Source organism: Heterocephalus glaber, unplaced genomic scaffold, assembly GCF_053883595.1.
Source record: "Heterocephalus glaber isolate CG9 unplaced genomic scaffold, H.glaber_assembly_v1.0 deba00001666, whole genome shotgun sequence".
NCBI lineage: Eukaryota > Metazoa > Chordata > Mammalia > Rodentia > Bathyergidae > Heterocephalus > Heterocephalus glaber.
In genome coordinates, this window is record NW_028258406.1 from 22,393,717 (window position 1) to 22,420,287 (window position 26,571).

The 26,571-nt window shown below is 45.0% G+C and overlaps 1 protein-coding gene across 2 annotated transcripts in view; it reads right to left on the reverse strand.

Moving 5' to 3' along the window:
- LOC147822287 (uncharacterized) overlaps window positions 1–26,571 on the reverse strand; it is a 93,181-nt gene that overhangs the window by 24,255 nt on the left and 42,355 nt on the right. The window contains exon 2 of one of the 2 annotated variants that reach the window (XM_087197367.1): window positions 3,782–3,888. The gene's annotated coding sequence lies outside the window, so the exon portion shown is untranslated. Of the gene's footprint in view, window positions 1–1,819; window positions 3,889–26,571 lie in introns of those variants that run through there. The other variant, XM_087197366.1, reaches the window with a different exon arrangement.

A 26,571-nucleotide genomic window follows, 5' to 3' on the forward strand; every position in this document is an offset into this window, starting at 1 on the left:
CATTGGAAGCACATTTGACACCACTCTTGGCCCCAGCCCTGTGGTTATTACTGTAAGGGGCATGTACTCTTATCAGGAGGCAGTTATTGTTGTTCCTCACCCACCGAACTCCTTTCCACACTCATCCCCAGACCACCCCAGGGGTAAAACTGAAGTGGAAATCCAAGGGTCCCCACCTGTTGAAGGCCAGGCTTGAGTGAGTGTGGGGCTGCAGCATTTGTTCTTCTGTTGGCACATTGCAATTTTATCTTTTGAGCTTCACTTTTTGAAAATATAATGTATTTTTGTTTAACATTAATCCTTAAAGCCTGAATTTTGGCTTTTAAGCAAAAGAGTAGCTCTAAACTATGTGTCACAGTTAGTGGACATAAATATTCATTAAATGAGATTCCTTTGGCTTTGCCTTTTCATAATTGTACATAAGGGAGCTTGTTCACTAAGATATATAACTTAAAGTGAAAGAAACATGTTTTGCCCAAATGTTCTCATTTTTCTCCTTTAAAATAATGTTACGTTAAATTTTTCCTAGTGTGAAAGCAGATATTTAGCAACTTGATTAAAAACCATAGAAATTAACTCAATTTTAACGCTGAGATATCTAGATTATAGGTGATCCTTGCAGCTCTTCTGGTCAAGGTCAACCCACTACTATTGAGAGCCCCCAAACACCAGGCAGCTTGTTGTTGGGGTCACCATGTGTCTTATGCCCCTTCCTGGCTGGGCAGAGGCCACACAGGTGAATAAATGGGCCATTTACAGCACCATGTGATTAATGATAAGGATGTGCTTGGAGACCTAGCCAGAATGACCACAACCCAGCAGAGAGTAAAGAAAATCTAGGCTACAGAAAGAACACAGACAAGCCTGAAATCTGCAGTGAGCCTCGTGTGCACAAGGACCACAAGGAGGTGCCCTTGCCAGAGAACATCAGGTGACTCAGCAGCAAGCCTGGAGCCCAAGCCCTTGTGGCCACTAAGACCCCAATGCTCCATGGCCTCATGGCCTGGGAGAGGGAGGGCACACCCAGTTCCCTGGGACAGATTTGCTCAGAGGCTCACCCTGCAGCTAGCACTAGTATCTGCTGCTTTTTCTTTGGAAATCTCAAGAATTGTTATCTGAAAATGACCCATGGTAGCTAATACTTGGATTTTTCTGGACTTGCTGCCTTTCAGCTAAGATGTGGACCTGGAGATCATGCATGCACGATCTGTGGAAGAATATGACTGACGACTAAATTGTAGACTTCCCAGGCTTAGCTGATCTGCTGCGAAAAGGGGAAGGCTAGGCTACAGAAACAGGTGGGGCAGGAGGAGATTGTTCTAGTCAGGGGTGGCATTGCATTAATGTACAATACAAAGTATTGCTGGGCACAGATAGGCAGCTGCTACTGGTAGTCCTTGTCCTTCTTAGCCTTAGATTGCTCTCAAAAGTAATGGGCCACTCCAGCACCATGTGGCAAATACCAGGAGTCCTTGTCACCAGGGCACTCCTCAGAAGGAAAAGAATTTTCTCAGTTGAGTTAAGGTACAGAGAGTTCAGGCAGCCACCTGGCTCCCAAAGAGCTAGCTCTGCCAAGGAAGGAATGCCCCATGGCAGCACTCAAAAGTGCCTATTTCTTGCTGTTACATTATTTGCCTTTTTGTCCATAACTGTATTTAGGAATATCTGTGTTCACATTTAAATTTTAGCTCAGCTTTGCACCTGAGAATGAATACCACCCCTCAGGTTTTAGTTTGCATTTTTGCCTGTTAATGTTACCCTTCCCACTAAGAAGCTTCTTTAGGTCTGACACATGGCAGCCATGTTTGAAAATTAAATCTGCCCTGAATTGGAGAGGGTCCTTCCCTTGTATATCCCATGCCAGGCAAGCTTTTATAAGACAGTAGGTAGCCGCTTGTCAGAGATGTTGGAAAGGACTTTAAGCCTTGAGGATGAGTGAATTTATAGTCCTTTTTAAGGTCCCTTCAAATCTTGTGATTCTGTGACTCTGTGAATGTTAATGGACTAACCCAAACGTTACCAGCACAGGACTGACTTCACTGACAAATGAGAGCATATTGGTATGCATACCTTTTTGGTTTCTGCCATCTCAAGTGAATTGCTTTCTGGATTTTTCCATCTGAAGCCTAGTGTAGTAGGTATGGCTTTAGAAGATTATAAAGGTGTAAGTTAATCATGGTACCATCTCATAAATAGATACCTCAAAATGTTCACCTGTATGAGTCAAGAATATCTGACTTTCTTGGGCGAGGAAGTATCTGGGAATTGGCAGGTTGGTTAAGTTTGGAATCTGACCTTGATATTTATGACCCTTTGAAGTTGTTTTTTTGGTCCTCTGGAACATATGAGAGGGTGAAATATAACCCAAAAAAAGTGGTTTCAAAAAAGTATCTCTCTTACATACTTTTCTATCATTTGAATGGATGGCAGCCTGTTGTCAGTAGCCAGTATGAAGTATGGACCAAAATACTTGTGTTGCCATTAACCATTGTATTCATACACATCTTCTATTATTTGCCTTGTTTTTAAAATTACTTTGGCTTTCAAGGTACTGTCATTTTGCAAAAGAAAACGTACAAAAATTGCCATTAAGTGGACAACAGGGAAGGTGCTAGCCCCACATCCGTGCCTACCCACCACTGGCTTTGTACCCAGGGACACAGACTCATCCGTTCTGCACAGCCACCAGGCTGTGCCCCACGTCTGGACCTGGCTGCAGTGGGCTTCATGGATATCTTTCTCTTTTTCTGGAATGGGGAGATTCTCCAGGGGTCAGGCTCAGAATGTAGTAAGCCTGAACCTGGAATGGATCTCTCCAGGGTGGTTCTAGTGGAACCCCTCTGGCATTTGCCCTGCCCTCTGCCCCGGATTCCATCAACCAGACCAACAGTCTTGACATTGTCCTCCTGAATGTGATGAGGTAGTACTGTGCAAGAATGTCCTATGATGAGATGTCTGTATCCAGTCCTAGATCCTATGCTGCTGAACATAATGAATGTTTTCACTCTGCTCATCTTTGTACTGTGCTGCCCACTAACCTCTAATGTACATGTAGCCATTACCAGTGTAAGGCTCTCCCTGCAGAGTTGCCTCCATGGTTTAAAATAAATGTTTGTGAACACTTGCCTGCAATTATGGTCCCATTGTTTCTTTTACATGTGGCCTCACACTCTGGTACCCCTGTTTGGTGATACTCTTGTAGGTTCTGACATGTTGGGTTAGGTAGAGAGGGGGATTATCCAGATTACTCCTGCACCTGGCTGTCTAGACCTCAAAGAGGACCATAGTCTGGAAACACAGGTAAGACATAGGGTGTGGCTATGTGGTACTTATCTTTCATGTAACTCTGCTTTTACTGTGTTTCATAATCAAATGAGAAAGGATTTCAGGTCCAATACAGCCAGGAAAAGCCTCTGTCAAAGCTCATGGGGTCCATTTTATGGAGATGAAAATAGGTATAAAGTAGTAAGTGACCCCTCCAGACCCATGTGGAATAGCTGGGGTGGGGGGTGGGGGTGCTGAGTTGCACAGCTCTCCAAGGCCCCTCTCCCCATTCTGCCAGTGTAGCCTCACCCACACTCACCACCACAAAAGGCCCTGACTTCCTGCAGAAAAGCAGCAAGGCAGTCAGGTAGAACCCATGTTTGCCAAACAGTGCTGCCTCCTGTCAGGGGACACTGGCCTTCCAGGCAGATACACCCAGGAAAATCCTTTTTCTGAGTCCTTGGCTGGTGATCCTTGGATCTGAATATTTCAAATGCCATGAAGGAGTCACACTCACCGGGATTTCTGCTACTGTGAGGGATGAGTTCTGTTTATTTCTCCTTTGACACCAAGAACTTCAGTACATGGATTCTAAATCTGTTTTGTTGGTCTGTATTGGTTTCTCTGGAATCATAAGAGATAAAATGGTGTGACTTAGAGGTTTTACCAAAGTGTAGTATCAGAATGCCACGGACATTATTAAAGCAGTTCATAATCTTGAGCAAATATAAACTAGGTCTTATTTAAATTGTGTATATAAATATGCATCACCCCTTGGTTGTGCTTGCTTCTGGGGGCATGCACGGTCCAGGCAGTGTCCCGCTCTCTCCAAGGTACAGAAGTAACTGCCCAGCAGTCACCCAGTGGACCTGGAGGAGCCAAGGAAGAGGAGGAGGCAGTTGAGGGGAAGGCATTTGGCTTCCACCTCTGGATCCCATCACACTGACAGTGTCAGTAAATCTTCCACTTAGAATTTTTTTTAAATCACCTCAAATAAATGAGACATTTCAACAAGAAAAGAACCTGCTTCTGAAGATTAAGGTTAGCTTGTTTAGAGCCTTAGTTATATGCATTTTAAAATAAAAGTTCCTGTTCTTCCTAGTGCCTCATTGCTGCAGAGGCCTCTTTAGGGGCCACTGAAGTGGAGCCTGTCCACACCTGCAAGTATTTCTGCCTTGTATCTCCTGGCCTGTCCTAAACTCAGCCAGCTGTTCAGAATTTCAGTGAGTTTATCCCTTCAGCTAGGGAGGGGATTGCTCTAGCAAGAGGCAAGTGTGCAGAGAGTGGTTACTGATCTACACCAGAGAGAATGACAAAGTGTGAGCTGCTGCAGCACATGCTGGCCTCCCTGCTGCTGCCACTTGATAGTTAGATACCATCCCTGCTCTCAGTAGTCTCACCAGTAGGCACCCTGGTTGGCATTGTGAAGGAGAGCCCACAGCAGGAAGTGAGTTGGGATGGATTCAAGATGCTCTGTCTAGGTAGGTCTGGGAATTTAGCTCAGTGGTTCTGGACACCTACCTCACAAGCTCGAGGTCCCGAGTTAGATCCCCAGTACCAAAAAAAAAATGCTCTCTAGGCAATCCAGTGCTGGGCAAGGATTGGAAACCAGGAGATGGCAGCCAAGGCTAGAGCGGGCGGGCACGTGTGGATGGATGGCCAGCAGAAGAAGGTTCCACTGGCATCCTGGCCACTCAAGAGGTCCCTCAAGCCAAGGTGATTATCATGCATAACGGCAAAAAACACTGTGGAGAAGGGACTGGCTTACACCCCCAAGACCAGGTGTCTTGACCATCTCCACTCTGATCCCTAACGCTTGCCTCAGACTTGCCCTCTGAGGAGCCACTGAGGTAGAAAACAAAATCTAAGCAGGTAAACATTTCCAAAACCGGAGCAGATCAGTTCCTCTGTTCGCGTTGCTCTGGACAGCTCCTCCTGCCCTGTGACTCTGGACAGCTCCTGCTGCCCTGTGTAAGTTCAATCCTCTTTACCCTGTCCCCACAGGACCTGGTCTTGCCCAAGGCCTGAATGACAGGGTCATCACAAATCTTAAGGGAACCCACTAAATTCATAAAGATAAATGGAAAAGGAGGGTACAAAATCAGGGGTGATACACTTCCCAAAATTATCCCCAAGAGGCAAAGGAGACACCTCACAATCAAAGCCCAGGAACAATCACAGGAAAGCAAGAGATAATCCCACCTCAGCCCAGGTTCCATGCCAGGGGAGGGTGCCAAGCTGCAGCCCCAGCCATGTTTCAACTGCTTTCGTAGCCAAAGAAGGAATCTACATGGGCACTGGGCTGCGAGGCCAGTGTAAGGGAGAGCAAACCACAGCAGTGTCTGCCCTCTGGGCTGCAGGTCACAGCCTGCCCCCCGCCCCCCGCCTAGTGGGGAACCCCAGCATTGCCATCCTCACAGCTTATGAGGACAGTATTCTTTTTTTTTTAATTAAGTTTATTGGTACATTTTAGGCATACATTACGATCACATTCATTATTTGGAATTTGTACTTCTGCATGAAATATCTTGGTTCTTATTTTTTCCCATTCCCCTTCCCTCCCTTCAACCTCTCCATTTCTTCCTATTTATATAAGTTTTCTTTCCATTTTTCCTATTTTTTCTTTTTTTTTTTTTTTCTCTTTTCCTGAGGACAGCATTCTTGAGTGAGGGGATTTTATATGGCTGACTTCCTTTTAATACCAAAAAAATAAAGTGGAGTTATAATCTGCTCTCCTGCTTCCAAATAGCGTTTATCCAAGCTCTGCAGAACTACTTCAAAACAACCTTGTTCTAAAGCCTCTGATGGGCCAGGGATGTACCTCAGTGGCACCGTGCCTACCTGGCAAGTGCAAGGTCCTGAGTCTGATCCTCAGTACCAAAAACATTTTTTTAATTTTTAAAAAGCCTCTGAGGTATTGCCTGATAGAAAATGCTGCTCACCAGAGCCTGTGTGCCCAGGTTTCAGGGCACTGCTACCTGGATCAGCCCATCCCTGAAAGCGGTGTCACCCCCTCTCTCTAGGCATGATGAGTGGGGTACACACTGAGCCTGGGTTGAACCCTCACTCCTCTGCATTAGCCATTGCTCCCTAATGAGCCCAACCTCCCTGAGGATCCTGGCCTCTTGGTATCTTGGGTGGTTGTAGCATTTTCTTACTTTGAGGAAGGAGTATAGTAAAAAGGGAAAAAATTTTTTCGCTTCCTCTGCCAATCTCCTCTGCCTCTCCCTCCCTCTGCAGGCCTGCACCTCAGGGCCAATTAGAGGTGCCCTTTGGCTGGCATGCCCTCCCCAGCCTGGCCTTGCCTGGGTGGACAGGGGACTCAGTCCTCACCCTGGCTGCAGGCTACACCCCCATTTCCCTACAGACCTCAAGGAACAAGGTGTCTCTGACAAGAGCAGGTTTGGAAACATACTAGTGAGGCCAAGGAGAAAAACCAGGGAATACTTCTTTAGGGGCTTGATTAGGATCGTAGAATTTTAGAGAGAAAAGAGATCATCTAATCCAAGACCTTCATTTTTTAAATTAAAAATAAACCTTAGGGCTGGGAGTATACAACTCAGTGGTAGAGCACTTTGATAGCATGTATGAGGTCTTGGATTCACTCCCCAGTAGCATACACACACACACACACACACACACACGGAGTAAAATAAACTTTTCTTCCTTCTGAAAAGAAAAATACTTGTTTACTGAGGAAAAATTGGAATATTCTCATAAGTAAAAAAGAGAATTTGAAACTTTCTGCAGTACCCTTCAGAGATGACAGATAGCCACCTCTAGGGGCCCCTGCCCAGTCCTCCCACGCCTCTATGGCCACAGATTGGTTGGCTGCACTGTGAGGCCCCATCCTAACCGTCCTGGAGACAACAGATGGCAACCTGCACCTTAACCCAGAAGGTAGATCCCAGTGGTGGGCTTGCTAGACAGATTCTGTAAACATACAGCCTGAGGTCGGAGTTGTCAGGAAGGAAAACTTAGGAGTATAAAAGGCTGAGGGCCTGGATAGGAGGAACCAAGTATGTCTCCCTTCAGGAAGGTGAGGAATTGAGAACCCATGCTCTCAAACACCCTCAGCCTCAGTCTCCCCTAATTGCCAAGAATATTCTCTTCAGCCCGGGGATTTAGCTCAGTGGTTTCACTGCCTGCTGTGCATACAAGCGCAAGGACCCAAGTTCGATCCCTGGTACCAAAAAAAAAAAAAAAAAAAAAATTCTCTTCATAAGCATGACAGGAGACTGCAGACTTCCTAGCTCTGAGCAACAGACTGCTAATTTCTGCCAAGTGCCCAAGCCAGGTCTCTCTGTAGGGTGGGTGCTCCACAGCTCCAAAGCACACCTCTTTCTGTAAAGGTGTTCCTAGGACCACACAGAAAGATCCTAAGACATGTACTGCTTAAAACCTGGTATCATTGAATGATGCTGTGCAGTTGTCTATAGGTATTTACCAACAGCAAAGTTTCCAGGCCTAAATGAATTTCCTTCGTACAAGTGCTCCATAATTCCACCTCCTCCTACCACCTGTGCTGTGTGAGCAACTGTGTTTTCCATATCTTTAATCCTTGGGGTGAATTCAATGTGTCTGACAAATATTAAGGCTGCTGACACCTCAAGGCTAGTGCCAGCAGCTTGCCTAAGAGCCTACTTCTCAAAGCTGAGGTAGGGCCAGCTGGAAGGGGTTGGCCTTCCATGCCTCAGTTTTCTCATCTCAAAATGTGATGGCAAGTAACAGTGCCCACTTCACAGGGACTGTGAGGACGCCTTAGTTACTGACAGAGAGCACTGAGGCCAGCATTGGGCATTCAGGTGTCTGCCCTGGCTTTAGAGGGAGCAAGGAGCTGCAAGGGGCCCAGGTGAGCTGCTCAAGGGCACATGGTCCTTGGCAGGGTGGCAGATCCAGAAGAGAGCTACACCATTCTTCACTGCTGCTCCCACACACTTCCAGATACTCCATGTCTAAATTTTGAGTACTTCCAAAATCCTGGGGAGTGATGACTTGACCTGGGCCTGTCGCTAGGTCCCCAGTGCTCCTCCCTTGACTTCTCTCAGCCCCTGCTCACTCCTCTCTAACAAGGGAATGACAGTGTTCACTGGCTCCATCCCTCACTAGGCCACTGCTGTGGTTAAGAGGGAAGGGTTCCCCTGAGAAGCCACCTGCCAACCTCCCCCATTTGCCCTCCCCTGGCTTTGCACAGGGCAAGATAGACACAAAAGCTGTGCCTCTGAGGACAAGGTTCTCCTTCTCTTGTCCCAGTGTATCCCCCACTGAAATGGAAATGAAGCAGCTCCCCAGTCCTCATTATACTGGTTTTAGGTCATTCCTGGGGAGATTCAATCCTGTACTACTCAGATATTTTTAGATAAAATGTAAGTGCCACAGCAATTAAAGGCTACAACATACCTGAAGCATCAACCTAGCCAGGAAGCACTGAGGAAAAACAATGGCCAGGCACATTCAGCCCACTGCTTTCTGAGAAGCAAAGGGTGAACAGAAGCATGATGGCACCATTAGGTGCAGGGCCATGAGCTGGTAGCAAGTGCTGCGGGGGACAAGCCCCAGCCCAGTTTGGTAAGGAGTCTTGATCTCACTGACCTTGGAAGTTGGTCTTTACCTCTGAGGTTTGAGTAGGACCTACCCTCTCTGTAAAGAATAAGCAATGGATAAAGGGGAGAGGGATCCACAGACTATGTGCTGGGGACTTCACCAGCCCCCTCTCCTCCTGCCGAAATTTAATCCCCTGGCACCCAGGTCTTACAAGTTACAAGTCACTTGTGTGACTATTTGTTGTTCAATGAGGGCAGGGTGATATCTGCCCTGTTCACCATTGTTCCTCAGGCCCCTGGCACAGGCTGGTACAGAGCAGGTGTCTAATTAATATGGGAATTTGCTCCTGCCCTAGAGTGTAGCAAACAGATGGAGACACTTGAAGAATACACCATTTATAAACAATAAAAGCAGGGGCTAGGATGTAGCTCAGTGGTAAAGCACTTGCCTAGTATGCCTGAGGCCCTGTGTTCAATCCCCAGCACTGTCAAAGAATAGGAAAAAACAATAAAAATCATTAAATACCCCCTTCATCAAGCCTCAGCTATATTCAGACTACTGCCCTGTCCAAAGCCAGTCTGACTTTGCTTTGCAAACAAGTCCAGCTCTGGGCCTCAGTTCTAAGGAGTGGTTGGTTCATTCCCACATTCTCTGGAGAAAATGTAAAGAAGTATGGCTCCTTCTGACGTCAGGATTAGGGTCATGAAAAGTAATCTGCCTGGTGGAGGGTGAGGGTGGGCATCAGTGAGCAAAAGCAGGGCACACAGGTGCCAGAGGAGGTAAGAGAACACACCTGTCTGGCTACCTGCAGAAGGCATACGGGGGCGGGGGGGGGGGGGGCTGTCACAAGCAATGTAGGTGTCCAGCCAGGTGCAAGAGTGAAAGGTTATATATATATCCCCTTAGTCTTAGTCTTGCTGTCTGTGGTTTCAGTTAACTGTAGTCAGCAACAGACCAAAAAGATTAAATGGAAAATTCCAGAAATAAACACTTCATAAAATTTAAATTGCACACCATTCTGAGTATCACGAGGAAATCTTGGGCCATCCCACTCCATCTTAACTGGACATGAACCATCCCTTTATGCAGTGTATTCATGATAAATATGCAACCTTCCCATTAGTAGCCATCTTGGTTGTTAGATCAATAGTTGCCATACTGCAATGCTTAGAGTTAAATCACCCTTATTTTACTTAAAAATAGCTCCAAAGCACAAGAGCAGTTATTCAAAGGAGGTACCCATGGCATAACTCTGTGGCAATACTTCAGAACATATAGGAAAAAACCAGGTTTTATATGGAGTTCATAATATCCACAATTTGAGGATACCCCTGGAGATCTTGGAATGGATCTCCTGTGATCCAGGAGGGCCCCTGTATCAGGCTTTTTAAATATGGCTGTAATCAGCTGAGATCTGGCAGCATAACTCTGCTTTCCATTAATAACAGACATGGGATCTGTCCTCTTTCCCTTCATTTCTTCAGTATGGAATAGTAATGTCCCTCATGGTAAGCTCAAGGGACCCAGAGGGGCTCTTGAGACATCTTTCCAGCCTCTGGGTCAGAGGTTCCCAGAAGAGAGAGAGGTGGCCACCTACAACCTCATTCCTCTGTGCTATGCAGGGCAATGGATACTTTTGTCTGGCTGCCACTTTAGTGGTCATCAATCTCACCATTTTCTCGGTGAGTCTGAGAAACATCAAGAAGAGAGGCGGCAGTTTTTGTGGCTTTTCCTAGGATAGTGCTGAAGGCCCACCCAGGTCTGAGCAGAGCCATGCTCTGCTCCTGATGGAGAAGAGGACTTCCCTCCTGACCTGCGGAGTGTCCCAGAGTATTTCCTCCTTGGACAAGAGTTCATAGGGCACACTGGTAATATGCAGTCTCGAGAAACCACTGCCCTTCCCTTGCTGTGTGCATAGACATAGTTCCATTACTGCTGTCCTTTTTTGAAGGGAAGTCACTGGTGTTCAACTTCTGAACCAGGCTTCCTCCTGAGGGCACTATGCTGGTGAATCTATAGCAATTTACCAACAAAAGGTTGTGTCACCTTCCAATTCTTCTCTACCTGTGGAGAAGTGTGTTTATTCTCTTGTTCCTATTGTGACAAATGACAACCAATTCAGTAGCTTAAAACAACACAAGTATATTTCCTTGGAAATCAGAAGTCTGAGACGGGGCTTATAGGCAAGAGTCAGTGGAACTGTGAGCCTTCTATGTTCCTCACCTTCTCCAGCTCCTGGAGGCTGCTTGAATTCCTTGGCTTGCCGCTGCATTCCAACCTCTCCTTCCTCTCTTTTATGAGGCCCCTAGTGTAGATTTGAGCCCACCTGGATACCCCAAGATGCTCTGCCCATCTCAAGATCCTTAACCACATCTGCCAAGTCCCTTTTACTGTGTAAAGGTGACATAGTTACAGGTTCCAGGGAATAGAATACACATTTTGGGGGAAGAGGTCATTATTCTGTTACCATGGCAGCAAAAAGGCAGCCTGTCTATGCTGCCTTCTTTCTGATTTCTGTGCTTTATCATTTTAACCCACTGGGAAGAAGAGACTCCATTAGCCATTCTTTCTCATCTGGACATATGGACCAAGAAGTGCACTCCTCCCAGACCTGACTACCTTGGACAAAGTCCCTCACCCTTCAGGAGCCTCCTCCCATGCTCTGCCCATGCTTGAGTGACAGCAAGAGGGTGCCTGCAGAGAGGGCTGGGGTTTTTAATGTGGTCCTCTGCATGGTTCCAATTCCCTTTGACCTCCTGGACAGAATCACAGGTTTTCCCTATGGATGTGGACAGAACAATCCACATAAGACAGCTGGGCAGCGGAACCAGGCCCACTACGTTCCCATGAGGAAAAAAATCTTACTGTCAAGACATCCCAAAAGCTCAGCTCACCACTCTGGGATCGTGTTCTTTTTCCAGTACAGGGACCAGGGCATGGTGAGCATATATACACCTGAGGAGGCAGAAAGCATCCCATGGGGCCAAAACCCCAACCCAGGGAACCCTGGGGAAGGTAGTGGGTGGGGGTTGTCTGCCTTCATCCTTGGCAGAGAGCAATCAGACACTCTCCATCCAGCCCTGAGCCAGCTGTGTGTGCTAGGCTGGCTACTCCGATTCTTTTCCCATCCACCAAGTCTTCTCCTCAGGGCTGGAGGCAAGATGCCTCAGAAGCTCGAGTACTGAGAGGAGGAGGTGTCCACACTACAGGAACACAGAATGTAAGCAGCCTGCATGTAACACAGCCTGGATATAACACACGCTGCAGAGCAGCCCACTGTGGAAGGGAACCAATATACATGGATGTCCAGTCTGTGAACAGAAAAACATGAATGTGAAATTTAGCAATACTGCTTGTGCCTCAAGGGTGGGATTAAATAAAACTTTCACTTCCTTTTTTAGTATTTTTCCAACAAACATTTCATTTTATGATTATTTCTACAATTAAGAATTATAGGGCCGGGGTTTTAGCTCAGTGGCACCACACCTGCCTCACAAGCATAAGGTCCTGAGTTTGATCCCTGGTTCCAAAAAAAAAAAAGAATTATACAGATAACATTTCAGTGAATAGAGAAAAATGTCTCAGTGTATTAGACATGGAAAGTGTTTTACAACGTCTGCAGAATGAGAAGCAACAACAGTGGGAAGAACAGGATTCTGTTTTTGTGAGGAAAGGTGTTAAAATGAAGAGAAAAATATCTGCAAGGATGATATTTTGGGGTACTAAAATGCTTATATCTGTGAGTGGAAAATTATCATTTCTCTATTCTTATACATATCTGTACTGTACTTTTTAAAAAAAACAATGAATGTTACCTTGTGTTTTTTTTTTAAGAGTGGGTTAAGGGGTTCCGAGCAGGCCCAGGCTCCCTCCTGGTTGGGCCCTGAAGTTGCCCCAGGAGCAGCTCCCACGCTGGCTTCATACACTGCCCAAGAACTGGGAGGCCCAGCTCAGCACCGGAGGTGCAGCCAGGGGCCTGTGTTTGAGCCTCACTGCAGCTCCTATTGGGTACTTTCGGTCTTGGTTCTCTACTTGTGGAAGGAAGGCCACAGCCGCCTGCCCACCTCATAGGATCAGAGGGTTTTGTGTGTATGATCTGGGAGGAGTGGGAAGTCCTCTGGACAGGTGGGTTGTGTTGCTGCGTTGCTGTTTTATCATTTGTAATTCTGAGTTGTGACTTTCATCCCAGACAGCATTCTTATTTGCCCAGGGCCCAATTTATTTCTACAGGGGCCTGCCTTCTTCCTATATGTGGAGTTTAGAGTCTCCTAAACCACTGGTCTCTAACAGTTGTTAACCTCCATTCAGTGATCTCAGACACATTTTTGGATTCACTGCCGCTGGCTTCCTGTGATTCAGTTTGTGAGAAGTTGAAAGGACTTCTGCCAGAAGCGATCTGCCAACCTTGACCTACCCTCATGGAGCCCCACAAACGACTCCATTGAAAAAGGGAAATGAAAGCTGGCTGGCAGGACTGCGACCCCTGCCTGATGCGGGCGGCTCCTCTCCCCCTTGGCTGCTCCTCCCTACCCTGCAGGTGCTCAGGGCCTCTGTTTCCTCTTCCTCCTCTGTGATAAGTCACCTGCTGGAGGATTGCTGGGCTGTTCAGCCCTGCCAAACTCTCCTCCTGGGCACAGCCAGGTGGCAGCTGTTTTTTAACCCTCCTGCAGAAACAGCACAGTTGCTAGTGATGGGCTTTCCAGATCATTTGAAAATCTCCCTTTTCCTAAGTCAACAAAGTGGCCTTTCCCCCTCTTCAGACCTGAGGCAGCATGTGTTTCTTTTCTTGGGTTATTATTATTTGCCACACTGGGGACAGAACCCAGAGTCCCACACAGGCTAGGGAAATGCTCTACCACTGAGCCATTCCCCCAGCCTGAGACAGCGTCAGCACCCATCCTCTTTGCCTCGGTCACCAGAACACGCAGTACTCCTGCTCCCTGAGGAAGAGGAAGCAGCCCAAGCCATTTAGAACCTTACCCTCCCAGCCACATTCTGAGGCCCTTCCTGTGTATCCTCAGAGGCTTTTCAGGCCAGCAATGGGAAACAATCATAACCAGCTAAAATTGGAATATAAAAACACGTAAGTAGTTGGGCTGGGGATGTACTCAGTGGTACAGTGCCTGCTTTCCATGCACGAGGCCCTGGATTCGAGGATCCAGGAAGAGAGAGGCGGGGGGGGGATTGTAATTAAAGAGAGTTTTGGAGACTTATCCAAGGTCATTTAAAGTCCCCATGAAGTAAGTGGAAAGCAGATAACAAACCTCTCTTTTCTTGAGTCAGCGAGTCAGCAAACTAGCCTGAGTCCCAAGCAATGCCAAGGAAGCAGGAATGTGTCCCTGTGTTGGCAAGGCATTGTCCCTCGGTGAACATGTAGCAGTTGCTCCCTGCTTGACTCACACAACCCCCACCAGGAGCCTGTCATTAACCTGTAAGCCAGTGTCACTCTCCTGCCCCAATCTTTCAGTCCTGCAGATTCCCACCGTACTAAGCAAACACTCTTCAGAAGTAGCTGACTTCTCCTGGAGATGTGTCCCATTCACTCCCCACACCCTGTTTATAACAACACACACCTAACCCAATCTTTACCCAGGGTTAGCCATTACATTTATCCCATGTGGCCTTGATCCCATGGGAAGACTGGACTGAGCCAGGGGTGACCTGATCCATGCTGTGCCAATCAAACCCTCCCCTCAACAGTGTGAAATGTGAACCTTGAACTGAGGGCAGTTGAGCCCTTCGACCACATGCAAAGAAGAGCAGAGGGACTCCAGAAGGAGAGAAGCAAGGCAGTGTGATGAGAGTCTGTGGACAACTGTCAGACCTCCCATCCTGGCCCTGACCCTCCCAAAGCCCAGCTGGGCCTCCACCTTTGGGTTCTGGACAGGCTGCCCTTGTAGCCAACTGATAAATTTTTTTGTTTTTCTGCTTGAATAGGTTTCTGTTACTTGTAACCAAACAATCCCTAAAAGTCTTGGCTTGTTTTAGCTAGAATGTCCAAGAGTTCTCCTGGAATAAGCGCTTCTTTTTAAAATAGGAATGTTTCTGGAAAGGCACAGGCTGGGCATGTTTTCGATCATTCGCATCTTAGTGTGAATGGGTTTGGGAACTTCCTTTTCTCTAAGATTTCCTAGCTAATACTGGGGGCATTGGGGGGATACAGAGATTTGATGAACCAAAAAAGAGAGAGAAAGATATTTTAAGGTGTAAGATCCCAGGAGAGACCAAGCCTGGGTGCAGGAAGGCACCTTCAGCTACTGGAAAATTTGCCCAAGGTTAGTCCTGCTCCCAGTAATAAGGAAAATAATTCATTATCATTATGACTCATTAGTATTTTTAATTTACACAGTGACTTCCTTCCAAGGAACTCATTATGTCGATGGAGGTTCATTATGAGAAAGAGATTTGGGAGTGGAAGTTATGTTGGACATAGTCTTCTAAATATGGCAACAAAGACTTTTATTACATGGGTACATGACTTGAAGCAAGTTTCCCTCAATAGACTAATTAAGAAGGATTGTAAAACTGTGTCAAGCCCAGAATGGGAAAGGAGAATTGCTTGCATTCTCACAGCATTGTGAAAACCAGAGTTCCATCCTCCAAATAGTAAATTCACAGCAAAATAGTGTACAATATCTCCAGTGTGGCCAATTTAAATAGCTTTTAAAGATCTGTTTGTTTTTCTTTTTTTGTGGTATTGAGAATTGGTCCCAGGGCCTCAAACCTGCCAGGGAAGCACTCAACCACTAAGTTATATACATCCCCAGCTCTTTTTTATTTTATTTTTTGAGATAGGATCTCACTAAGTTGCCCGAGCTAGCTTCAAACTTATTTCCCTGCCTCAGCTGCTGGAGTAGCTAGACTTACAGGATACACTATGCCTGGTAAAGGTCATTATTTTTGGATGAATAAAATATATTGCAATTTTTCAATTCAGCATAGAAGAACTGAACGGAGTTTCTCTTAAGAAACCTTCAAAGTCACCTTGAATTAAAAGCAACTTTGGTTATTAGACACTGAGTTATATACTTCCACCAACTGTACTGTCTGCTAGGGAAGATCATTGTGGTTCTGTCCCTGGGAAGTTTCTGGTGTCAATTTTAAGGAGCAGACAGCCATCCTGGTGAATATCAGCATGGGGTGATTCTTCTTTTGTGCAGTAACAAATACATCCTGTAGTGAGCCTAGGCTGCTCATGTACTGACCTTACAAATTACATAAAGATGATTTTGAAAGTTGTATCACATGTGGAGCCTGCAGGACTGAATCCCAGAGAAAATGGGCTATTTGGAGGCACTAGAGGAATGGACTTTGGGCTTTTCTGGGTCAGGGAGCAGTGAGGGAGAATCAGGTCTTCTGCCTTGTTCCCAACCTCAGACTATCTACCCTAATCTAGTCCACACAATCAACAAGCCTTTGTCAAGGGCTGCTGTTCTGGTTGAGATCTAAAATGTCCCCTAAAAGTTTCATGTGTTCAGAAGTGGGGCCTTTGGAATATAATGGATCATGCGAGTGATAGACTCATCAGTGGATTAATTCATTGTCAGGCAAAGGGGCCTGGTTAGAGTCGGGTCACTAGGGACAGGACCTGAAAAGGTGTATTCCTGTCCCCAGCTCCTCCCTTCTCTCTCTGCTTCCTGGCTGCCATGGGTTGAGCAGCTTTCCTTCACCATACTCTTCTATTTTGCCTTTTCTGCCTTGGAGCCAAATAACCATGGTTTGAATTCTCTGAAAAGTGTGAGACAAAATAAACTTCTCTTCCTTTAAGCTGGAGATGTCAGGTATTTTGTCCCAGCAACTGGAAAGCTGACTAACACAGTAGTTAAAGGCCAGTCCCAGTGCTGGGGACTAAGGACACAGTGAGCACTCCCTGCCAGCATAATGCTCACCAGGCCCTGGACATGTTAGTAAATGGCCAAGGGACACTCCCAGTGGAGGTGAGTGCTGAGCCAAAAGTGTGCAAGCTGCTGTGAATATGGGGGTGGAGTAGGAAAAAGCTCAAGGCCTGCATTAGCACTGACATTTCAGCTAAGATTTAGAAGACAGGCAGGAGAGGGGACGGGAGGCTTGAGATTGGAGACTTCAACGAGGGAGGCCACAGTCCACTCAGCAAGGTTACAGGCAGGGCAATGTGAGGCCAGAGCTTTGAAGCCCACTGCCAAAGACACAGGCGACCTCAGCAGACAGTGTCCAAAGACTGGGGAGAAAACCAGGCTGGGGTGGTCAGCAGGATCCTAGGAAATATGGGACCAAGGAGGGAGCAAGAGCCTTCCGTAGCAGCACTATGGCTGTCACTTGCTCCTCTTCCCCAGCCCTTCAACCTCAGGTTGGCCTGCAAACCAGTTTCTGAGTTCGGATGACTGGATTTTGCCCCTGCTAACACACCAGCCGGTGTGGGATACCCTTGAGACATGGAAAAGAGCAGGGAGAGGCCTTGTGGGCCCACGAGCCTTAGCTCATGGAAAGGATCAAGGGGCATGGTTGTGATTTTGTTTTAAACCTCCCCAGATGTGTGCCTCTTAGGGGCTCTCCTTTGCAAACCCTCACAAGATCTCAGCCAGGTCATCAGATAAGGTCCCAGGCCACAGAATGATCCGGGTTTAGAGACACTTTTCCTTGGCCAGATGTGGAGACAAGCCATCCCCATAGAGCCCTGGAAGGGCTCAGACCTGCCCCAGAAAAGGGATGGCCTTCAGGGAAGTGGGTCCCTACACTGGGTGGTCCAGGTCTCCACTCTGGGGGGGGGGCGGTGTTCTGTGCCACATCAAAAGCAGCTTCAATGGCTGGCAGAAAGTAGAAAGCCACTGAATTTTGAGTTTATGAATTCTCTCCCCTTAAGACTTTAGCCTCCCAGGTCCTCGAAGCTCCTGGGGGTGAGGTGGTTTCTATTTGTGGTTTGAGGCACTCCCAACCCCACCAACTTTCCCTGTGGTCTGAAGTCCACCCCACCCCACCCCGAAGCTTACTGATTACTGAGGGAGAGCATACAAAGCCATCATAATAAATAACCTGCTTCTCACTAAGAAATGAACTCACCCCATGCTCGGTATGGTGCTGGAACTTAAAATGGTTTCTTTTCTGTTTTCTTTTCCCTATAGGCATATATATATTTTTTATGTACAATAAAATTTGATGTGTGTGTACACAGTTCTATGAGTTTTGACAAATACATAGTTAGGTAACTCTGCATTAGATTGTGGTGTGACTCAAAACATTCTGATCCTCCCAATTGCCCTGACCCCACGGTCACATCCCTCTGACACCATGTCCTCCTCCCGACCCTAACTCCAGGCAGCTGCAGGTCTGTTCTTAGTCCTTATGGATTTGCCTTGTCCAGATGTCACAGAATGGTATCATACAGTCTGCACCCTTCTGAGTCTGGCTTAACTTTGGTCAATGCATTTAAAAGATTTGTCAGTGTTGTTATGTATATAGGGGTCTTGTTCCTTTGTTTTGCTCAACAGCATTCAGCTGTACTAGCATTCAGTTGTAACAGCATTATACTTTATGGATCAGCTGAGAAATTCTGGGCTGAATCAGCTTAAGGCAATTATGAATAATGGTGCTATGTACATTCATGTGCAATTTGTTTTTGTTTGTGGTACCAGGGATCGAACTTGGGACTTTGCACTTGCGAGGCAGGCAGCAGAACCACTGAGCTAAATCCCCAGCCTCTCACGTGCAAGTTTTTGTGAGAATACAAACTATTTATCTTGGGTAAATAACTTACAGTTCTTTCTTTAATCCTCCCCTCTGGCCTAGTTAAGTATCACTATCTGCATTTTATAGAATGGGCAAGGAAGGCCTGGGGAGAGGTAAGCAATTTGCACCTAGTCACATATGTGGAAGAGCTGATTAGCAACCCAGTGCAACTCAGCTCTGATCACCCAGTGCCCAGAGCCAGCCAGACTGCCCCAAGACCCTACACTCTTTGCAAGAAACTTGCCTTTCAGCAGATGTCTCTGGGGTACATGTCAGGAGAGCCCAGTGGAACCCCTGACCAGGTTCTGGGGTGGAGCTGCCCAGGCGAGTCACAGAGGAGCACTGAGCACTCAATAGAGGAGAACACTCTGGGCAGAGGACCAGCAGGGACAGAGCACAGAGGTGATACTGCTGGTGACCTGTTCTAAAAATAATGGGCTGCCAGCTAGAGGATCCATGTAGAAAAACAATGGAAAAGTCTGTGGATAGGTAGGTGGGGGTCTGCTATCAAATGACTCTAGTCTAGGTTAAGGAACTGCCTTGTTTGCAGTACAATCATGCGTGGCATAACAACTGGGATCTGAGAAATGTGTCATTATGCAATTTCATCATTACGTGGACATCACAGAGTACACAAAGCTAGCTGATACAGATTACTGCCCTCCTAGGGAATACAGCACAGCCTGCTGCTCCTGGGCTACAGACCTGTACAATGTGTTACAGTACTGAACACTGTAGGCAACTGAAACACTATGGTATTTGTATATCTGAGCACATTAAACATAGAAAAGGTCACAGGAATTTTTCAGCTCCATTAAAATCTTGTGGGGTGTTGGCACCATCTTATACGTGATCTGTTCTTGACTAAAATACTATTAAGCAGGCATGATGACACTACAATTTCCCTGGGGTTTCTCTAGTGATCTGGAAGGTCTGTATGTTGGAAGGAGGTGAAAGGAGCTGAATGGTGCAAGGGTAATGCTCTGAGTAAAGATTACTCAGAATAAGAATACCTGGCACCAAACACATTCCATGTCTCAGGAAGTGGTCTGCCTGTAAAGCACTGTTCTCTGGTCCCTCGGAGGCTTCCCAGCTCCTTGCAAGGATAAAAAAGGACCTTACCACATGGCTCCTGATGTCATTTATATATCTAATTCCCTTGCTAGGCTAGGAGCCTCTTTAATTTCTGAATCCTCATCACTTCCACAGTGTCTAGCATATACTAGGCTCTTTATAAATATTTATCAAACAAATAAGGGAGTTCTTTTCATGAAATATTTTGGTTAATAAATAATTATCAAATCAAACTTAGGGGACCAATTTCCAAAGGATTAGAATGTAAAAATTCAAACTCTTGTGGTAGATTATCATTCAACAGTATCTACTCCCTCTCCCAGTGCTTCCTCGGGAGAGGTGTTACTTCCCTGAGGCTTGACTTTGATATCTGTGAAATGAATTGCTTTGGCCAATTGTGCATTAGCAAGTAGGAAGTAAGTCGGGGTTTGGAATTGCTTGTACACTTGCTTCCACAATTTCCATGAGAAAATACGCTGGCTCACCTAATGATCCAAGGAAAATGTGAAGACATCTGAAACCTACTCCAGACCCAACCTCCTGCTTTGAGCGCCCCCAGCTGAGCCCCACTGAAATTAGACCACCCCACAAAGCTGCAGAAGAGTCAACAAAAAATACATGCTTGGTACAGTATAATCCCAGAGTTTGGAGTTGTTTGTTATGTAGCAACAGTTGACAGATAAAACCCTAGACTAAAAATGACCCAAGTATAATCATATTATCCTTCGGTGTGGAAGGTAAGTCATGGACTCTGGTTTCAGATTATCATCTCTGATATTCAATGTCCTCATAAAATTGGTATGAAGAGCTAATGAAATAATCTGAGAAAAGCATTTAGCACCACCCCTGGCACTTGGAAAGCATTGTGTGTGTACTACTATTAAGGTGTTTCTAGATCTTAGGTCCCTGTGTTGAACAACAGTTGTCACTGGGTGTAGAGTATGCCAGTGAGTAAAGAGCTCCATGTGACAGAATGTCAAGTGACAACATTTAGTATACATAGAAGTCCCCCTTAGCTGTGAGGATGTGTTCCAAAACCCCCAGTGAATGCCAGAAACTGAGGATTGTACTCTATATCCAATGCTTTTTGCCTACCCAACCCATGATATAAATTAGGCACAGTAAGAGATTGACAGTTAACAATAATAAGACAGAACAATTATAACAATCTACTGTAATAAAAGTTACACCTGTAATCCCAGCACTGGGAGGCTGAGGCGGGAGGAGCACAAATTCAAACCCAGCCTGGGCAATTTAGTGACTTAGCAAGATTCTGTCTCTAAAACTATGAGGATGTAGCTCAGTGCAAAAGTCTTGGGTTCAAACTCCAATACTTCAAAATAAAATAAAAGTAAAAGTAAATTTATGTGAATATGGTCTCTCTTGAAAGAATAAAGACAAATATTAAGATTTTTTCAGACCCCAGTTGACTCTGGATAACTGAAGCAGCAGAAAATGAGGCTGCGGATAAGAGGGGACCACAAACACACTGTCTGTCCTTCCCAAGTGACCCAAAGTGAACCTCCCCACCTTCTGCCAATGATGTAAGGCACCACCGCCTGTTTACTACAGTTCCTTTAATTGGTGACGCAGCTGTCCTGGAGGGGGCAGAATCTGCTTGCTCGCCTGCGTGCTACGATGTGAGGGCCGCTAGGATGGGGTGAGAGGTTTAATCTGCTAATGCGGCCGGCCGTGGCAGGCTGCCAGCGGAGCACTTAGCACGGCCTCGCCCCCTCCCATCTCTCTTCACTCCGCGGCCTCTTAAAGGCACTCGACATTAACAGCCAAAACGTGTATGAATGGAGAGGGCAAGACACGGGGGTGACACCGGGAGCCAAACAGAATCCACCTCATGTGAGCTTTCCCCTCCACGATTCCTCTATCCAGCACCAAGCCAGAGCAGCTCGCTTTGTTCCCCCGGAGGATAAACTGAAAATCTCTCCATCCCCACCCACTTCCACAAAGAGTTAAGGAGAATTATTTCCAGACCTCGCCTAATCCTTATACTCAACCAAGAGCTGCGAACAGCCTTGGGTTCAGAAGGTATCTTGCATTTAACTAATCCACCAGCTTCCAAACCCTTAGGATCTGGTGATAAATTCTGCAAATACTCCTGCACGCACTATCCTAAAGTATGGGAGCCTCCTGGTGTCTGGCTGTGGACTGCAAATGTTAATAGCAGTCCAACTGAATCTTGGAAAACAGAAAACAACCTATCCCACATTACATAATCGGGCTGGGAAAACATGTTTCATATTAGAAAGGCAGCCAGCAATTTCCTAGGACTGACAGAGGTCTGGGTTTTTTGGTTTGGCCCAGGACCTGCTCAAGAAGGACAATATTTTAACCTCTCTGCAACTTCTCATCTCCAGCAGATGCACACTAAGCTGCCCCCTCTGGGGCTGATTTGCCTCTGTATATGACACTGGATCTTTCACAGAATCAAAGCACAAGAATTATTATGCTTCTCAGAGAGGATGGAAAGATCAATAAAATATTTCTAGCACAAATAGGAAGTGAAAATAAAGAGATAGCAAGCTTCTTGGAAGCAAGTGGGATCCATACAAAGGAGCAATGGACTTAGCTGTATAATAAAAAAAACCTCAGCCCCTTCAGTCTATCCTGCCTGCCCACATACTCAAGTAACAAAGGGCCCCTGACACCCTCCTCTTCATCTTCACCTGAAACCTCCAGGCGGCACCAGGAAGCATCCCCAGCCCCAGCCCGGCTTGCCCTGGTGTGGCTAGGCACCCTCCTCCCAATACTCCTTAGCATGTAATTCACGATAATACAGCAATGCATGTGGGAAACGCCAGGGTTGACAGAACTGCATACTGGTGATGAACATGGGCTGTAGAGGCAGACAGCTTTAGGTTCAAATTCTGGCTCTTTTACTGTACCTGGGGTGAGCTATGTAACCTCTCTGCATCTCCCTTTCCTCATCTGCAATGCACAGGAAGGAATACTTCCCCACAGGGCGACTGTAAAGGATAAATGAAACTATATGTGTGACACTCACTGCTACTCAGCCTGTGGTGAACATGCAGGAGAATGTGCTGGATGGTGAGTGGAGAGTGAGTGGCACAAAGTTGACTCATCCTGTGCAATCGCACAAAGTCCTGCACTTGGAGGAGGCCTGCATTTGGTTTAATGCTCTGCTGTCATTATGTGGAAACCCTCAATGACTTTTAACAAGGAATTCCAAATTCTTATTTTCATTTGGCACCGAGCTCTGCAGGTCCTGCAGAGAGGGGGGCTTTGGTGCCCTAGGAGTCTTTGCCATCCCAGAGCAATATGCCAAGCACCAGCAGGACTCCAGGTACAAGGGTACATTTTGGTACTTTTGCTGATTTTGGCAAGGATACCATATTTGGAACAAAGTCAATGATGGGAATATTTTGTGCTAAACCTGTGCCATTTCATAGCAAGCTTCTAGTTATTTATTTAAAACAACACAACCTTACCACTGGAAGAAAGCATCTTCCTCATGCTTAATGCTCAGGATGATTCTGTCCCTCCTCTCTCCCTGCACTTCCCAATAGAAAACTGAGATAATTTGGGGCCAACAGAGGGCATGCTCAGCTTCACTCCTCCCTTTCTCCACTTTTTTTGGGAAATGAGTCCTAGGTAACAGGGAGGTAAATCTTTCCAATTCATGTAAAACCTATTTGGCTCTCGTATGAACTATGCCTTTCAACTAACCCTGTCAGCAACAACAGGGGTACTTTGGCCCGTACCTGTTGTTCCATTGTCCTTCTTCTAAATTGAAACTTGTTCAGGGGTTGGGTGGGAAGAAGGACGTTACATGGACACCTTCATCATCTCTGCAATCACAGGGCCCCTGCCACCTTGTGAGTCATTAACTCACTAACACACCTCCTCGAAAACTTACTACAAGGCAGTGGTACAGGTACTAGGGAGGGGCTTAGGTTCATTGCATCTCCTACCTTAATGGCACCAAGATCTCTACTCCAAATCCCTTGAATCAAAGGGGAGAAAAAAGAGGTTAAAAGTGCAGTACATTGGTTCTCAATTTCAAGTGTGCATCTGTAAGACCTGCTAAGGTGGATTCAACTGTCAGCCCCATCCCAGAGTTTCGGGTTCAATAGATCTGAGGGTGGGTACCAAGAATGTGTGTCTACAAAGTGAGATGATGCTGCTCGTCTGGGAACCCAACTTTAAGAACACTGGCCTGGAATAAAATAATTTCAGTTGGCTATTTCAGAACAGGAAACAGAGTCTTGGTATCTGAGCTCTAGCAGAATGTCCTTCTCAGTCCATCTTATCTAATGGTTGTGTGCCTTCCTCAGGCCTGGCCAGAAGGTCCCTTGAATGTAGTGCTTATATTTGCACTCCCCACTTAAGCTGAACTTGATATCTTCAAAATAATGTCTATAATGAGCCTTGAGCTTCCTAGAAAAACACACTTTAACAATACTAAATATTTCAGGAATTGATGTATATTACATGTAAAGAGTGTTTTATGAAGAAAAGTAAATGCAATTGACTATAAACTTAAAACAAATGTAATTGTACCACGGATGAAGAATAAAAAAATTGATCAATGATTTTTGATCCTTCTATATTTATTTTGCTAAAAACAAATAAGAAATATAAAATACCTGCTTGTAGAGTATTAGTAGCAAAGTTTTTTCAAACCCTTCTCTTGTGAGCTCTTTTATTGACTATGTGACCTGCATTATTGATCTAGAAATTCCAACACCTATTTCAAAATACAGAACAATAGGGCCACAAGATCTGTTTCCAAACCTGCACTACCATGTGCAGCCTGATAGCTCTTTCCTAACATTCGAGTGAAGTTGACAATTCTGCTCACCTGTCCTTTCAGTCCATAGACCTTCCAGGAAAATGCCACTTTTGCAGAGGACTCCGCCACAAATCTGTGCAAAAATCTCCAATTAACAGAGTTTGGCTGGGCAAATAATTCCTAAGAAAGTGCTCTGGGAGTTTTTCAAGACTAGTACTGTCCAAATTGTTAAGTTTCCTAGTATCTGGTTCAAAAGATAAAAAGAAAGGGTAGAGATGTAGCTTAGCAGTAGAGTGGTTGCCTACCATGTGCAAGGTCATGGGTTCAATCCCCAGCACTACAAATAAACAAGCAAAAATAAACAAAAAATAGATAATTTTAATAAAATATTTTTAACCAAATATATCCAAAAGAGTACCCCAGCATGTAACCAATATAAAATATTAATTGGATAGTAGATATTATTTTTTCACACTAACTCTTCAAAATCTGCTGATTTTTATAATTACAGCACATCTCAATTTGCACTAGCAACATTTCAAGTATTCTATAGCCGTACTGTACAATTCAAGTCCAGTCTCTAGCCAAAAGTGACACTTTGGAGCACATTACAAACTATTTGTATAAAAAAGCATAGCTCATAATGGGATGTCTGGGAAAAGTAAACTGGGCACTTTCCTACCTGCAGGCTGTCTGGAGTTTTACCTTGATGATGTTACTACAAGATTTGCCTGACTACAGCAGGTAATCTTTTGGACTAAGCTTCTTATTTTTCTTGGAGCCTCTAATTTTAATATACCAATCCCTAAATCTATACAACTCAGGAATTTAGATATACAAATCATGACTTTATGGGAAACAGAACACACTCATCCTCCCTTGATACCTACCCAGTCAATGGTCCCTTCCTTTCCCCACAGATCTGACCAACATGCTCTGTCTCCTCTTGAGCACAATGAGGAACCCTGATTAAGTGAATAGATGTGAGTGTAAAAGATTTTAAGATTCTTACATAAACAAACATACATATCCACCACATCCACATAGATGAGAAATACACAATCATGAGATTTATCTTCCACATATGTGTGCAAAGTTCACTACAACATTGAGTTTATATTCCTGCTTGAAATTTCCAAATTTTCTCGAGATCAGACAAATCTGCAATGTGTAGAAAGAAGTTTCAAAAAAAAAAAAAGTAATGCTTTTAAAAAAAGATGTCAGCTGGGGATTTAGCTCAGTTGCTTCAGCGCCTGCTTTGCAAGCACAAGGTCTGGAGTTTGATCCCTGGTACAAAAAAAAAAAAAAAAAGATGTAAACTAGTGTTTTTAAGTTAAAATTGATATATGTACACAGTTTCTCAAAATCAAATAATTTCAAATGATATAAAATGGAAAACAACAGTTTCATTCCTCAGAAGTAAACCTTTGTTTACAGTTTCTAGTGAATCATCCGGAAAAGGCATATGCCGCATACACGTATATACATTATAAAAGATATATATGTGTATCCATTTTCCACACAAATACAATCAGACTATACACTGTCCTACACTCTTCTTTTTCCCTTAACAATATGTCTTTTATTTCATTATAACAACACTAAACATGAGATATACAGTACCTTTTTTTCTTAATTTTTATTTTTATCAGTACATGTTTGTAGTATACAATGATTACATTCATGGGGGAGTTGATACGTGTATATAACATATCTTAATTCTTTTTACTTCCCCTTCTTCTCCCCTCCACTCTGCTCCATCTTTTGGCCCCCTTCCCCTTTCCAAAAGATCTATCTCCCTGTTTCCTATTATCTACCTTTATTTTGCTATTTAATTTACTTATACTTTGTGTTTCTCATTTATGATATTTCTCATGTGATATTTAAGCTTAGGTGTCTGCTTTATTTCACTTAACATCATGGTCTCAAGGTGTATCCATTTTTCTACAAATGACTTTAATTTATCCAAATGACTCAAACTTTCCAGCAGAGTGGTACCACATTTTCTTTATCCATTCATCTGCTGATGGACATGTAAGGTGCCTCCAAGACTTAGTTATTATGAATTATGCTGCTATAAACATGGGTATGACTGTATCACTATAATATGTCTTTAACTCTTTCAGAAAGATAACTAGGAGAATAGCTGGGTCAAATGGAATTTCTATTTTTAGTTTTTAGGGGTTTTTTTTAAGGCTTTTTTGAGACAGGGTTTCAGT